Here is a 17,232-nt window from a genome sequence, read left to right on the forward strand (position 1 = left end):
AACTCAATGATTATTTTGGTTTAATATGAAAAGTCCCTCAGTGGCTTACTATTTAAACATTCAGTCCTCATTTTTGGTTCTATTTGGTGAAGGTATGGAACCTTTAATATAAGGAGCCTTGCTTGCAAATATGTGTCCCTCAGTGCAGGCTTTGAGAATTTTCACCCTAGCCCAACCTCTGGCAATTTCTGTCATCATTCTGTGTGCCAATAGGATGTTGTATGCCTCTTCCTGTTCTTGCTGCCTTTCAGAGCTCTCTCCCTCTGGAATAAAGTCTTTCTTCCCGAAATTGCTTTTTGTCAGAGTATTTTTTATCATAGCAACAAAAAAGTAACCATTACAGAAATCACAGACAAAGAGGAATAAAACATTGTTTTTCTCTGAAAGCAATGTTTTTGTTCCCCTTTCATGTGGAAAGAGACACAGTGAAACTATAATAATTAAAAGTAACTTGATGAGATATTTAAATAAAATATGACTCACAGTGAATGTTACTTAAGTATTCAAAAGTTTTAATGATGTACAGCCTGCTAAATTTTTAATCTTAACATAGAATTAATTCCCAGTGTGGAAAAGTGCCAATAGCAGGATTGAATAAATTTTGTTTGGAAATAATACTATTTCCAGGTATTACCAATTAACTAATGCTATCATCACAATACTTAAGATATACATGTAACTGTATTTAGAACTGAGCTCCACTATTTTATTCCTGTTCAATGTAATAATATGGGGTTAGCAGTACATTTGCTGCCCGATGGCTTAGAAAAATGTTTCCTTATTGTATTTTACATTTTAAAATGATGAGAAAAATATACATAAATGTTAGAGACATTGAATTTTATAAAACCACATTTTCAAGACAATACAACATTTTGGTTTTATTTAGTATAAGCTATGGAAGTATATGGAGTTGAAATACAGATAGCATCACTGTAAGCCACGACAGAAAGCAGAGAGAAACAGACTTTGGGGACATAACCCCATGCTACACAGAGCTTATAACTAGCTCTCAGGGAACATTGCAAAAGAAGATGTTAAAAGATTTTAAGAGCCAGAACCTTAAGATATCTGATTAAACGTTCTGGCTTTTATAAAGGATAGGGAGACTGCTTCCCTGAGGTCCCAAAAATAAGGTAGGCTAAAGAAGATTTTTAGAAACACATACCTACGGGCCAGCATGGTTTGTAAAATTATCATAGGGCATTAATGCTATGTGAAAAGCTACGGGCAATTAAAACTTGAGAGATAAACTCCTTGATTGGTTATCTAGTACATATACATATATATATGTATATATATATACAAAATTAAATAGACTCAGTAGGTTGTATTTATATACTTAGAAGCAGCTAATATACATATATATATATGTATATGCAGCAATTGAAGAAAAAATTCAAAATGGGATGTGAAGTTAGGGAAGTATGAGATTAATCTCAGAGGGATTTGGGGAAGGAGTGGGGGTGAGCACAACAAAATACAATTGTGCATATATAAAATTCTCACAGAGATAATGTAAATATTTTATTTTTAACAAAATATGAAGGTTGACATGATATCCCATTGGATAGAAGTGCTTTCCTGGAAATTTGATGACATGAATTTGATCTCCGGTTCCCATAAAGTAGTAAGAAATCATCAAGTCCTAATTTTTGTTTTCTGACCTCCATAACAATGGCACTCTTGGGTTTACACATCTAAGGACATAAGGCAGATACACACACAGACACACACACACAACTTAAAAAATATGAAATATGTGGGCATGTGGCATTATGACTAGACATATAAAGTGTATTCTTACTTATTTGCCTATGACCATCTCTTGACTAATTCATTGATCCTAAATCCATTGCTTCATCTTTCCCTGTGTAGCTCTTATTTAATTTTAGTTTACTGGGATCCAATGTGTGTTGAGTTCAATTCCATCTTTTGCATAGAATGTCTTTTGCATAACTAGGTGATTTAATAGTCCGTGTTAAACTGCTTCTGCTTCATCATGACTGCATTAAAGAAACAGTCCCTGATTGTCCACAGCTCTAAGGAATAGGGAAAAGGTGATGTTTTGAAAAGCCCCACAATAATATTGGGAAGATTAATATACCTTGGAGAAACACTAGAGACCTATTAAAAGGTAATAAATCAGTGAGCCTATGATTGTGTGGAATAATCAACATGCATAACAACGAGGAGAGTAAAAAATTTAAGGAGAATAAACGAAGGTGTAATTAGGTTTAATTACATTTCAAGATAATAAGTCTGATCATGCCCTGGTGATTCCACATGAGTTGCTTGAGGTTATGCGGTTTTGGTTCTCCTGATATACACTCACGTTATGAGGACATCCCTGCACAGGGTGACCTTATTTGACAGTAAGTATTCTTGGCATTATTTCTGTCTTTGCAGTTAGGAATGGACAACATGTTGTGTTTGGGGTGAATGGTATGTCCACATTTCATATTTTTAAGTATTAAAATATGTCAGGTAATAATGTCTGGAGTGTTCAAGATGAAAACAGTCTGTTGTTATTTGCTACTTTTAACACTGAACCGGAAAGGGGAGATCAAACTGTATGCTTCACATTAAGCGCTACCTGTATAGAAAACTGGCAACTCCTTACTATACAGATGGCAAATTTAAAATGTATTAAATTCTAATGAGTAAAAAGAGCTTAAAGTAAGTGAATGTGCTGTCCTTGCTCTTTATTTAAAAATAGACCTTTGTGAGATTTCGACTCCAGTTTGGCCAAAATTAGCTTCATCATGGGATCATTTTCCAGGATCATGGGAGCCTATGTGGTAAGAGTTCTGTTAGAAGCAAGTAGATAGGTGTTTTCATTTAGGACCTATTTTCCTCAATTTTATGCCTCTTTTATGTTAGAATGTTAGATTTACCCGTTTGTATATACAACATAATGATCAAAATATAATAAAGTGAAATTTTTATAATTATCTCTAGTTTTGTATAAATAAAACCAAACAAAATCATAAACAATCTTTTACAGTTCTTCCTTGTATGTATAGAAATTTGATTGGGTTCTGAGGAAGCAGTTTGGGCTTATTTTTCATTCGTCTTAAACTTTTTATTTTTGTTATTATAGCCTTCTCATTAGCATTACGTAAGACATATTTTCATATTCGTCATATCTGACTATAACTTGATGTGTCTTTGGTCATTGGTAATGCACCATTGTTATTTTGTTTTGAATTATTTGGTTTGTAATATGACTACCATCTTTCAAGTCCACTGTCCACTTGTATTTTGTATTGTCCTGCCCATGGGTATACTGAGTTTTTTAAACCTAATTAAATTAACTAACTAACTTACTTATCTCAAGTTGTTTCTGGTCTTTGAGTTTATTGTGTTTCTTTTATTTAGAAGGATTTAATTTTATATAATCTAATTTGGAAGATAGTACCTTATTCCTGAAATACCTTGTTTCCTTTAAAAACAACAAACAAGTCTTCTCCTTTTACTAATGTATTACATTAGGTCAAAATTAAATTTCCCACAAACAAGAACTACTTACATTTATATTTTAAATTTGAAAATAGTCATGAAGTTGTAAGCTTGGTGCAAGGTAAAGTTACAGAAGACCAGGTCAATGTCCCTGAAATGCTAGAGACCTACAAATTAATGAACAAGACAACAAATGTGATTGCAAATGCAGAAGACCAAATCACAAAACACTTGAAAAATGTAGTTAGTAGCACGTTTGACAATGCTTCGGGGTAGACTCCTGAATTTCTTCTAACACATTCTAGGAAGGTAGTTTAGTGTGAGTGATAATGAGGTCTCACTCTGGCTGCCAGCTAATGACTTCCTCCTGGGAAATGGAGAGAGACGATTGGACAGTCAAGGAGAATTACAGGGTTTGCCAGCTAGAGAGATGACACTTAGCAGGTTTTACTTAATGGAAAAGTGGTTTCATCCTTTTAGATCGTGATGCAATTTCATGACTCTCTGTTGTTTTATAAGCCTACGGTGACGGTTCAGTGTCACTATAACTGTAAGTGAAATATTAATGAATGAAACATACTGAATTGTAATGACTAAATCTACCTATGCTTTCACAGAAAATGAACTCAAAAGGCAGCATTTGCAACTGTTAAAGCTATAAGGTTATGTATTCAACACCTCTTTGGTTTTTCTATTAAATAAAATTGCATCTCCACTTCTACTTTTAGGATATAAAAGTACGCATGATGTTTAATATGTTAGCAGGAATTCATAAAATAATTTTATATACAATTGTGACCACATTAAACTTTTAGGAAAAGCCTTTCACAGGAACCCCAGGACCGTCATTGTTCCTTGGTTATTTACAGGATTCTAAAAGATAAAGTTACGGAGAATTTTGTGAGATGGTGTCTCCTCCCAAACTTAGTTGTGAAAATGAAGGATATTAATAGGAGAAAATTATGATGGAGCCTCTAGGAAAACAGATTAATCACGTACTGTGCCAGCAGGTTACATATAAGAATCCTGTTTGCCTCTCTTCTGTACACCCAATCATACACTTATATCTCTAAAATACCACATTTAATTTTTTTAATAAAGAGATGGGATGGGTGTGATAATAAAATAAATTACAAGATGAATTTCCCTTTCCAAATGCAACTGTCTTAGACCCCAACTTCTTGCATAACATGGTTTCTTCTATTATATCCCTGTACCCCATCTTACTTCACCCTGACCTACATCACTTCTTTTTTTAATTCTATTAAACCATTTTTACACTCCATATTTTACTCCTCTCCCACTCCACCCTCTGACCCTTCCACATCCCATACCTCCTTCCTGACCCCTCCCCCGTCTCCATGAGGATGTTCCACATCCACTCCCACCCTCCACTCCACCAAATCTCTAAAGTCCCGGGGGCCTCCACTTTCTTGAGGATTAGATGCATCTTCTCTGACTGCTCATACCTGACAGCTTTCATCACTTCTTATATCTCCTCCTTCTTCGTTACTGTCTTTGTTTCCACACATTCCTCTCCTTTTTCTTCCACTTCAGTTAGTAAAAGCACTGACTACTTGAAACTTGCTAAGAATTCGAAGTGATACCAATACAGATGAATTCAAAACCCCTGCCCTTCACTCATAAGATATCACCATCCAAAGAAAGAATGTTATATTTGCAGCGATGATCCCCTCTCACAGAGACTCTATAGAGGTCCTCGTCTGACTCCTGAATGTACCTGTTGGATGATGAACCGTGGTGGTCAGAGCTCTGTCACAATAACAGTTATAGTTCCTGCCACTGTTTCCACCTCTTTCTGTCAAGCCATCCTCACTGTGAAGACTCATAACATTATTCAAACAAAAGAATTCATGAGTAAGAGTTTGAGAAAAGGAAAGAATTGTTTTAAATCAATGGGGATTAATCCAAGCATCTATCTTTAAAGCAAACCCTGAACATAAAAGTATATCTCTTGTAGAGAATGTTACGACTTAGGATGCTTACTTAGCATAAGATGTGTCAACCAGATAAAACTGCAAACTTTTATTCCACTATTACAATTTTACTGTTTCAAATGTTTTGTTCATATTTACAGTGTGTTTTTATTATTCTGTCTTCATTCAGTCCCCTCTAATTCTTCCTCTGCTATCTCCAACTCTACTCCTTCCCAACTTCATGCTTTTGGTTTTTTTTTTTTTTTTTTTAACCATGGAATAAACTCAGACTTGCCAGTATGCATGAGACCATCTATTGGAGCATGGATAGTCACCCTCTCAGGCACATCTACCTCAAAGAAAACTGTCTCTCCTTCTCCAAGCAGCAAGCAATTTTTAATAACCCTTGAGCTATGGATGGGATTTTTGTGGCCACCTCTGCCCTCCTAGCTGGGTTTCTTCTGTCTTGATGTTGTGCAGGTCTTCTGCATACTGTCAAAACCTTTCTGAATTCATGTGTGCAACTTCCTTGATGTATCCTGAAATTAATTTTTTTGTAGCTATCTACCCACTTGGATTTTACAATCTTGTTTATCTCTTGTTTTTTGATTGTCCATAAAAGTCGAGGACTATGACTCCTCGACGTAGTCCCATCGAGGGCTAAGCATGTCTTTTACTCACTTCAATTTGATTTAATTCACTTCACCTTGACTTGGGTTTCTGTCTTAATTGCTATAACTTTTAAAAGAAATTTCTTTGATGAGTGTATTTAATACTGTGCTGACTTGGCAAAATAATAGTGGTTGGTTCTGTAATAAGGTTGATGAAAAATGTAATCTCTGCTTGTGCTTCCCAACAGTAGTGCCGGGCATGAATCTACCCTTTTGGAACACGTCCTATATCCAATACAAAAATGGATGGTCATTCTCATTGCATTTTTTTTTCTTTTTTTCAGAGTTGGGGACTGAACCCAGGGCCTTGCGCTTGCTAGGCAAGCACTCTACCACTGAGCTAAATCCCCAACCCCTCTCATTGCATTCTTGCTGCTATTATAGCACATAGCATATCCTGACAGACTGGTTATTGTATTTTGCAGCTTAGTAGTGATTAATTTTTTTCCTTCTAGTAATGTGCATTGTATTGTCTATTACTATGAAAAGTAGCTAGTAGGGATGAAACTTCTGGACAAGTAAAAAGCTTGATGTCTCTATATTCAATGGCTCAAATATATGTTGTTTGATATATGAAGAAATAGGGTTTCATCATCAAATTCTGAAGAATAAGAGCAATGTTTGTGATCTTTGGTACCCCACTAACCAATAATTCCAAAGGAAGCAAAATATTTCTGACTAGGGTTTTTCTTTTTATTTTGATAAAAAATATTTTGATAGTGTATGGTCTCTAAAAAAGAGTGTTATCACCACACTTCCATTATAGGATGTCCCTTTTAATATCTTTAAAATGTGTGTGTACACTTTTTAAATATTTTTGATATATATTAATATATGCTATATATTAAAATTTATATATGTGCATGCATATACATATATACAAATATATTAATATATAAACATACATATTATGTATACACACATATATATGCACACACATATGCATATACATATGTATATACACATATGCATATGCACACACATACACACACACCTGTTTGTGTGTGTGTGTGTGTGCTTTGTGTTTCTATAGTAGTAGATTGCCGTGTGACTCTCAAAGGTCCTTAGTGTTAGTTCTTCCTTTCTACACCCTGTACCTTGACATGTTCTATTCCACTCAACACTTCCCCATGCACTCTCTCCCATCTCACTATGTGCACCATATGCACTCCATCTCCCCTTTATTGAAGGCCTGCCCCCGTGCTATGTATCAATTCCCCAATCTCCTTGTGGACTCTAATTAGATACATATATCCAAATACTGAGAGCCAGCATCCACACCTAACAGAGAACATTTGTCTTTTTGTGTCTAAGTTCCTTCATTCAAAATGATTATTTCTAGCTCCCTACATTTATGTACAAGAATTTCATGTTTCCTTAACAGCTGAATAGGATCTCTGTGTGAACTCAGTACGATTGTATTACTCACTCATCAGTTAACGGACATCTACTTTGTTCACATGCCCTGGATATTGTGAATAAAATAGCAATGGATTCAGATGAAAAAATGTCTTTATAATAAAATGGAGAGTGATTATACGACAAAGAGATACAGCTGGACCATGTAGCGGATGTATTTCCAACCTGTTGAGAAACTTCTACATTGGTTTCCATATCAGCTGCATCAATTTATACTCACTTTCCCTATATACTTTGAAGCACTGTCATCATTTGTTTCTTTTTTAATTAAGAATTTTATAATGTTTTACCCCTCCTCACAAGTCCCACCAACTCCTGTTTCACTATATGTCTCTTTATCTCTCTCTATATATATCTCTTTGTCGGTCTCTCTGTCTTGTCTCTGTCTCTCTGTCTCTGTCTCTGTCTCTGTCTCTGTCTCTGTCTCTGTCTGTCTGTCTCTCTCTCTCTCTCTCTCTCTCTCTCTCTTTCTTTCTTTCTCTGCCATCCTTCTTCAAACTCTTTTTCTCTCAGAGTAGAAATATAAAAATTATACAAATAAGAAAAAATCCCAAAACAAAACAAACAGGAAAAAGAGAAACAAAATCCTACAAAATCCAAACAAACATGGAATCTATTTTTTTTGATGGCTACCTACTTCTGTCTCTGGAGCCTCCCTTAGAATATGTTTGCTATACAGAATGACAATTTATTAGAGCAAACTTCTCCCCTACCCCCACCAGAAGTTTCTTCATTATGGATGGATCTTTATGTCCACTTCCTCATCAGTGTTAGAATTCTAGCTGGGATATTCTTGTGCAGGTCTTGTGCAGGCAACCACAGTCTCTGTAAGCTGAAATGTGCATCATTCCTGTTGTGCTGAGTAGACAATGTTTCCTTTGAGTCATCCACCACCTCTCCTATGGGTCTTACAACATTTCCTCCTCCTCTTTCGCATAGATGCATAAACTACCAGGGGAAGGGCTTGATGAAAACTTCTCTTTTAGGACTAAGTGTTGTCAATCTCACTCTCCACACAGTGCATCTCTGTGTGGTCCTCTGTGTCAGTGAATATCTCCTGCAAGAAGAGGTTTGTCTGATGAGGATGGAGGGATGCATTGTCATTGAATTGATGCTCCCTTAGCAGAAAAATACTAGTAGATCTTACCCTAGGCGATTGATCTGTGTAGTCTCAGATTCCTTGTGATTTTAGGAGTGTCATGTGTGAGTTATATCTCATGTAGGAGCTTCCTGAAACATAGATGAATATAAAACACATCTAAATGGAGCCACCGCATAATGGTGGCAACAATGCCCAACTAGACACTTTATGTCACCAAGTAAAAGTTCACGTTCTAGGGATTGAGCACATCTTGTTGAGCCATTGTCCAAAGAAGTGTCACATACCTACCCCCAAATACCACAGTCTATAGTATAGCCAAAGTTACTGATTCTTCTGTAAAACCTGATAGCAAGGTTCTATTGCTGAAGGTAATACTTTTTTATGTCATCTAACAAGGAGAGATTGATGTGTTGCACAAGTAGAAGCTTCATTCTTACAAACTAGCATTCAAGATGCTGGAAGATACTCTGCAAACTACCAGAAGAGCAAAGAAATCATAATTCCCATGTGCAAACTATGCAATCTAAAACAAAGATCTACCTGCAAAACATAGTGGTGCAATTGTCACATAACTATAGGACAATCTAACCTTTATTATTGCTATTGTTTTTATTATTATTATTATTATTATTATTATTATTATTATTATTATTATTTTAAGGGCCACTCCATGAAATGGAACCAATACAAGAATCTTAGACTGCATCAGTCATGTGATTATGGAAAAAGCTCTTATTATTTTGCTAAAGAACATAGCAATAAAATTATTCCTAATGACATATTGCTAGAGCAGAATGCCCCTCAACCCTCATCAGAAAAGCTTCTTCCTGCAGTAGATAGGAATTAATGTGGAGACCTGCAACTGGACAATACACAGAGAGTTAGAGGCTTCAGACTCCTCAGTCCTAAATGAAATATCGTTTTCATGTACAGGTTTGAGGATCTATGTGAAAAATGAAATGGAAAGAAGGTAAGAGCCACATGTGATGGGTGACTTCAAAGAAAGTGTATTCCTGTCACAACAGAACCAATCCACAAATGAACTTGCAGGGGCTTTGGCAACGTGTGTAAGACATGCAGGGGTTCCAACTAGATGAGGTTCCAGCTCTGAGAGAAGAAAGTGGCCATGATGGACTGCCCAAGAAATTATTGCAATTGGTGCCTAGTTGGGAAGGGGAAATCCATGTTCTCTAGTGAAACATCACTTGATTTATCCAACCACACTCCCCACAACCAGGAGTCATTGTCTGACACAAAACAAACTCTATGTTGTTTGTTTGATTGATTTTGTGGGCTTTCTGTTTCACTTTGTTTTAACAATTATCTGCTTATTGAACCTTCACTTGTTTTGATTTTCTTTTCTTTTTTTTTTCAGTTTTGCCATTTTTTTTTTTTAGCAAGCATTGGCTATTTTTTTTTTTATTAACTTGAGTATTTCTTATATACATTTCAAGTGTTATTCCCTTTCCCGGTTTCCGGACAAACATCCCCCTCCCCCATCCCCTTCCTTATGGGTGTTCCCCTCCAAACCCTCCCCCCATGGCCGCCCTCCCCCCATAGTCTAGTTCACTGGGGGTTCAGTCTTAGCAGGACCCAGGGCTTCCCCTTCCACTGGTGCTCTTACTAGGATATTCATTGCTACCTATGGGGTCAGAGTCCAGGGTCAGTCCATGTATAGTCTTTAGGTAGTGGCTTAGTCCCTGGAAGCTCTGGTTGCTTGACATTGTTGTACTTTTGGGGTCTCGAGCACCTTCAACCTCTTCCAGTTCTTTCTCTGATTCCTTCAACGGGGGACCTATACTCAGTTCAGTGGTTTGCTGCTGGCATTCGCCTCTGTATTTGCTGTATTCTGGCTGTGTCTCTCAGGAGCGATCTACATCCGGCTCCTGTCGGTCTGCACTTCTTTGCTTCATCCATCTTGTCTAATTGGGTGGCTGTATATGTATGGGCCACATGTGGGGCAGGCTCTGAATGGGTGTTCCTTCAGTCTCTGTTTTAATCTTTGCCTCTCCCTTCCCTGCCAAGGGTATTCTTTTTCCTCATTTAAAGAAGGAGTGAAGCATTCACATTTTGATCATCCGTCTTGAGTTTCGTTTGTTCTAGGCATCTAGGGTAATTCAAGCATTTGGGCTAATAGCCACTTATCAATGAGTGCATACCATGTATGTCTTTCTGTGATTGGGTTAGCTCACTCAGGATGATATTTTCCAGTTCCAACCATTTGCCTACGAATTTCATAAACTCGTTGTTTTTGATAGCTGAGTAATATTCCATTGTGTAGATGTACCACATTTTCTGTATCCATTCCTCTGTTGAAGGGGATCTGGGTTCTTTCCAGTTTCTGGCTATTATAAATAAGGCTGCGATGAACAGAGTGGAGCACGTGTCTCTTTTATATGTTGAGGCATCTTTTGGGTATATGCCCAAGAGAGGTATAGCTGGATCCTCAGGCAGTTCAATGTCCCATTTTCTGAGGAACCTCCAGACTGATTTCCAAAATGGTTTTACCAGTCTGCAATCCCACCAACAATGGAGGAGTGTTCCTCTTTCTCCACATCCTCGCCAGCATCTGCTGTCACCTGAGTTTTTGATCTTAGCCATTCTCACTGGTGTGAGGTGAAATCTCAGGGTTATTTTGATTTGCATTTCCCTTATGACTAAAGATGTTGAACATTTCTTTAGGTGTTTCTCAGCCATTCGGCATTCCTCAGCTGTGAATTCTTTGTTTAGGTCTGAACCCCATTTTTTAATAGGGTTATTTGTTTCCCTGTGGTCTAACTTCTTGAGATCTTTGTATATTTTGGATATAAGGCCTCTATCTGTTGTAGGATTGGTAAAGATCTTTTCCCAATCTGTTGGTTGCCGTTTTGTCCTAACCACAGTGTCCTTTGCCTTACAGAAGCTTTGCAGTTTTATGAGATCCCATTTGTCGATTCTTGATCTTAGAGCATAAGCCATTGGTGTTTTGTTCAGGAAATTTTTTCCAGTGCCCATGTGTTCCAGAGGTTTCCCTACTTTTTCTTCTATTAATTTGAGTGTGTCTGGTTTGATGTGGAGGTCCTTGATCCACTTGGACTTAAGCTTTGTACAGGGTGATAAGGATGGATCGATCTGCATTCTTCTACATGTTGCCCTCCAGTTGAACCAGCACCATTTGCTGAAAATGCTATCTTTTTTCCATTGGATGGTTTTGGCTCCTTTGTCAAAAATCAAGTGACCATAGGTGTGTGGGTTCATTTCTGGGTCTTCAATTCTATTCCATTGGTCTATCTGTCTGTCTCTGTACCAATACCATGCAGTTTTTATCACTATTGCTCTGTAATACTGCTTGAGTTCAGGGATAGTGATTCCCCCTGAAGTCCTTTTATTGTTGAGGATAGCTTTAGCTATCCTGGGGTTTTTGTTATTCCAGATGAATTTGCAAATTGTTCTGTCTAACTCTTTGAAGAATTGGATTGGTATTTTGATGGGGATTGCATTGAATCTGTAGATTGCTTTTGGTAAAATGGCCATTTTTACTATATTAATCCTGCCAATCCATGAGCATGGGAGATCTTTCCATCTTCTGAGGTCTTCTTCAATTTCTTTCCTCAGTGTCTTGAAGTTCTTATTGTACAGATCTTTTACTTGCTTGGTTAAAGTCACACCGAGGTACTTTATATTATTTGGGTCTATTATGAAGGGTGTCGTTTCCCTAATTTCTTTCTCGGCTTGTTTCTCTTTTGTGTAGAGGAAGGCTACTGATTTATTTGAGTTAATTTTATACCCAGCCACTTTGCTGAAGTTGTTTATCAGCTTTAGTAGTTCTCTGGTGGAACTTTTGGGATCACTTAAATATACTATCATGTCGTCTGCAAATAGTGATATTTTGACCTCTTCTTTTCCGATCTGTATCCCCTTGATCTCCTTTTGTTGTCTGATTGCTCTGGCTAGAACTTCAAGAACTATATTGAATAAGTAGGGAGAGAGTGGGCAGCCTTGTCTAGTCCCTGATTTTAGTGGGATTGCTTCAAGTTTCTCTCCATTTAGTTTAATGTTAGCAACTGGTTTGCTGTATATGGCTTTTACTATGTTTAGGTATGGGCCTTGAATTCCTATTCTTTCCAGGACTTTTATCATGAATGGGTGTTGAATTTTGTCAAATGCTTTCTCAGCATCTAATGAAATGATCATGTGGTTCTGTTCTTTCAGTTTGTTTATATGATGGATCACGTTGATGGTTTTCTGTATATTAAACCATCCCTGCATGCCTGGGATGAAGCCTACTTGATCATGGTGGATTATTGTTTTGATGTGCTCTTGAATTCGGTTTGCCAGAATTTTATTGAGTATTTTTGCGTCGATATTCATAAGGGAAATTGGTCTGAAGTTCTCTTTCTTTGTTGTGTCTTTGTGTGGTTTAGGTATAAGAGTAATTGTGGTTTCGTAGAAGGAATTCGGTAGGGCTCCATCTGTTTCAATTTTGTGGAATAGTTTGGATAATATTGGTATGAGGTCTTCTATGAAGGTTTGATAGAATTCTGCACTAAACCCGTCTGGACCTGGGCTCTTTTTGGTTGGGAGACCTTTAATGACTGCTTCTATTTCCTTAGGAATTATGGGGTAGTTTAACTGGTTTATCTGTTCCTGATTTAACTTCGATACCTGGTATCTGTCTAGGAAATTGTCCATTTCCTGAAGATTTTTCAAGTTTTGTTGAATATAGGTTTTTATAGTAAGATCTGATGATTTTTTGAATTTCCTCTGAATCTGTAGTTATGTCTCCCTTTTCATTTCTGATTTTGTTAATTTGGACGCACTCTCTGTGTCCTCTCGTTAGTCTGGCTAAGGGTTTATCTATCTTGTTGATTTTCTCAAAGAACCAACTTTTGGTTCTGTTGATTCTTTCTATGGTCCTTTTTGTTTCTACTTGGTTGATTTCAGCTCTGAGTTTGATTATTTCCTGCCTTCTACTCCTCCTGGGTGTATTTGCTTCTTTTTGTTCTAGAGCTTTTAGGTGTGCTGTCAAGCTGCTGACATATGCTCTTTCCTGTTTCTTTCTGCAGGCACTCAGCACTATGAGTTTTCCTCTTAGTACAGCTTTCATTGTGTCCCATAAGTTTGGGTATGTTGTATCTTCATTTTCATTAAATTCTAAAAAGTTTTTAATTTCTTTCTTCCTTGACCAGGTTATCATTGAGTAGAGCATTGTTTAATTTCCACGTATATGTGGGCATTCTTCCCTTATTGTTATTGAAGACCAGTTTTAGGCCGTGGTGGTCCGATAGCACGCATGGGATTATTTCTATCTTTCTGTACCTGTTGAGGCCCGTTTTTTGACCAATTATATGGTCAATTTTGGAGAAAGTACCATGAGGAGCTGAGAAGAAGGTATATCCTTTTGCTTTATGATAGAATGTTCTATAAATATCCGTTAAGTCCATTTGGCTCATGACTTCTCTTAGTCTGTCTACATCTCTGTTTAATTTCTGTTTCCATGATCTGTCCATTGATGAGAGTGGGGTGTTGAAATCTCCCACTATTATTGTGTGAGGTGCAATGTGTGTTTTGAGCTTTAGTAAGGTTTCTTTTACATATGTAGGTGCCCTTGTATTTGGGGCATAGATATTTAGGATTGAGACTTCATCTTGGTAGATTTTTCCTTTGATGAATATGAAGTGTCCTTCCTTATCTTTTTTGATGACTTTTAGTTGAAAATTGATTTTATTTGATATTAGAATGGCTACTCCAGCTTGCTTCTTCTGACCATTTGCTTGGAAAGTTGTTTTCCAGCCTTTCATCTGAGGTAGTGTCTGTCTTTGTCTCTGAGGTGTGTTTCCTGTAGGCAGCAGAATGCAGGGTCCTCGTTGCGTATCCAGTTTGTTAATCTATGTCTTTTTATTGGGGAGTTGAGGCCATTGATATTGAGAGATATTAAGGAATAGTGATTATTGCTTCCCGTTATATTCATATTTGGAAGTGAGGTTATGTTTGTGTGCTTTCATTCTCTTTGTTTTGTTGCCAAGACGATTAGTTTCTTGCTTCTTCTAGGGTATAGCTTGCCTCCTTATGTTGGGCTTTACCATTTATTATCCTCTGTAGTGCTGGATTTGTAGAAAGATATTGTATAAATTTGGTTTTGTCATGGAATATCTTGGTTTCTCCATCAATGTTAATTGAGAGTTTTGCTGGATACAGTAACCTGGGCTGGCATTTGTGTTCTCTTAGGGTCTATATGACATCAGTCCAGGATCTTCTGGCCTTCATAGTTTCTGGTGAGAAGTCTGGTGTGATTCTGATAGGTCTGCCTTTATATGTTACTTGACCTTTTTCCCTTACTGCTTTTAATATTCTTTCTTTATTTTGTGCGTTTGGTGTTTTGACAATTATGTGACGGGAGGTGTTTCTTTTCTGGTCCAATCTATTTGGAGTTCTGTAGGCTTCTTGTATGTCTATGGGTATGTCTTTTTTTTAGGTTAGGGAAGTTTTCTTCTATGATTCTCTTGAAGATATTTACTGGTCCTTTGAGCTGGGAGTCTTCACTCTCTTCTATACCTATTATCCTTGGGTTTGATCTTCTCATTGAGTCCTGGATTTCCTGTATGTTCTGGACCAGTAGCTTTTTCTGCTTTACATTATCTTTGACAGTTGAGTCAATGATTTCCATGGAATCTTCTGCTCCTGAGATTCTCTCTTCCATCTCTTGTATTCTGTTGGTGAAGCTTGTATCTACAGCTCCTTGTCTCTTCTTTTGGTTTTCTATATCCAGGGTTGTTTCCATGTGTTCTTTCTTGATTGCTTCTATTTCCATTTTTAATTCCTTCAACTGTTTGATTGTGTTTTCCTGGAATTCTTTCAGGGATTTTTGTGTCTCCTCTCTATGGGCTTCTACTTGTTTATTTATGTTTTCCTGGAATTCTTTCAGGGATTTTTGTGTCTCCTCTCTATGGGCTTCTACTTGTTTATTTATGTTTTCCTGGAATTCTTTCAGGCATTTTTGCGATTCCTCTCTGTAGGCTTCTACTTGTTCTCTAAGGGAGTTCTTCATGTCTTTCTTGAAGTCCTCCAGCATCATGATCAAAAATGATTTTGAAACTAGATCTTGCTTTTCTGGTGTGTTTGGATATTCCATGTTTGTATTGATGGGAGAATTGGGCTCCGATGGTGCCATGTATTCTTGGTTTCTGTTGTTTGGGTTCCTGCGCTTGCCTCTCGCCATCAGATTATCTCTAGTGTTACTTTGTTCTGCTATTTCTGACAGTGGCTAGACTGTCCTATAAGCCTGTGTGTCAGGAGTGCTGTAGACCTGTTTTCCTCTCTTTCAGTCAGTTATGGGGACAGAGTTTTCTGCTTTCGGGCGTGTAGTTTTTCCTCTCTACAGGTCTTCAGCTGTTCCTGTGGGCCTGTGTCTTGAGTTCACCAGGCAGGTCGCTTGCAGCAGAAAATTTGGTCTTACCTGTGGTCCCGAGGCTCAAGTTCGCTCGTGGGGTGCTGCCCACGGGCTCTCTGCAGCGGCAGCAACCAGGAAGACCTGTGCCGCCCCTTACGGGAGCTTCAGTGCACCAGGGTTCCACTTGGCTTTTTCCTCTGGCGTCCGAGATGTGTGTGCAGAGAGCAGTCTCTTCTGGTTTCCCAGGCTTGTCTGCCTCTCTGAAGGTTTAGCTCTCCCTCCCACGGGATTTGGGTGCAGAGAACTGTTTATCCGGGTCTGTTTCCTTCAGGTTCCGGAGGTGTCTCAGGCAGGGGTCCTGCCGCTCCTGGGCCCTCCCCCAGGGGAGCCCAGAGGCTTTATACAGTTTCCTCTTGGGCCAGGGATGTGGGCAGGGGTGAGCAGTGTTGGTGGTCTCTTCCGCTCTGCAGCCTCAGGAGTGCCCACCTGACCAGGCGGTTGGGTCTCTCTCTCACCGGGTCTGGGAGCAGATAGCTGCTGCGGGCCGGGATCCGCGGGTGTGGGACTTCCCTTGATTTTCATTATTGTGCCTCCCCTCCCACTCCATACCTGGATTAAGAGAGAACAAAAAGTGGCATTCAGGAGGGAGAAATACATGATTAAAATGTATTGTATGAAAAACATTTTAAAAGAAAAGTACTTAGGTATCTTACTTTTACATTGTGTCTATTTTGAGGATCCTTTCCCTCAGATTCTTTACTGAGTTCTTTTTAGAACAGAGAGTTGGTCTTACAGGCAATACCAACTGAATCCACTATAGACCCATAATCCTAATTACAATTGAGTCTTATAAACTGAACTTTGTTAGCAATACTGTGTTTGTGGGATGGAGCACAACAATTGCTGTGCTTTCTGAATTCCAGAAAAACAAAAATGTTGAGACAGGCCATTTATAGCTATTCTAGTATTTTACTAGAAAGACAACTCTAGGAATATTTTCACATATGGGAAAATATGGGCCACCCAAAATGGAAGAGAAACTTAGACCAAAATAGTATAGACATGAACTCAAATTGAGTTATTTTGAAAATGCAATTACCATTAAAACGATTTAGCAAGCATTTTAAGAAAGTTAATGGCATGTTCTGCTGTTCCTTTTTAATCAGCAGCCATGCATTTATATAAGTTTGCTTAGTAACTAAAATATGCACCCAGTTTACCTGTGTGTACAGTACTGACATATGTATGTCAGTGTGAATATCATACATCAGT

The sequence above is a fragment of the Rattus norvegicus genome, chromosome 9, assembly GCF_036323735.1.
Source record: "Rattus norvegicus strain BN/NHsdMcwi chromosome 9, GRCr8, whole genome shotgun sequence".
Classification (NCBI taxonomy): Eukaryota; Metazoa; Chordata; class Mammalia; order Rodentia; family Muridae; genus Rattus; species Rattus norvegicus.